Raw genomic sequence first — 352 nt, forward strand, 5'->3', positions numbered from 1 at the left:
TCACGCAGTGATTTCCTGAGCTCAGAGGCAATAAACAGAACAGGAAGCAGACCCAGGACCCACTCAGCCTGCAGCCGGCGGCACCCCCACCCCCACCCCCCACCTTGAGTCAAGTTTTGTGGGGCCACCCGGACTCTCCCCCAGAGGTGATGTCAGGGAGGCAGCAGGCCCGCTCCCCACACTATCCCTCGGTGCCGCAGACACTGAGGCGTTGGGGGATGTTGGGGGGGAGGGTGGAGTGGTCCTGGCCTGGTGGGTGGGGGAGCCTGGCTGAGGGCGGACCATCCTCTCCCCTGGGAAGAGAATAAAGGCTGAGCTCCCTGAAATCAGGGGAGGGGGCAGGGTTGGGACT

The sequence above is a fragment of the Myotis brandtii genome, unplaced genomic scaffold (assembly GCF_000412655.1).
Source record: "Myotis brandtii unplaced genomic scaffold, ASM41265v1 scaffold303, whole genome shotgun sequence".
NCBI classification, from domain to species: domain Eukaryota; kingdom Metazoa; phylum Chordata; class Mammalia; order Chiroptera; family Vespertilionidae; genus Myotis; species Myotis brandtii.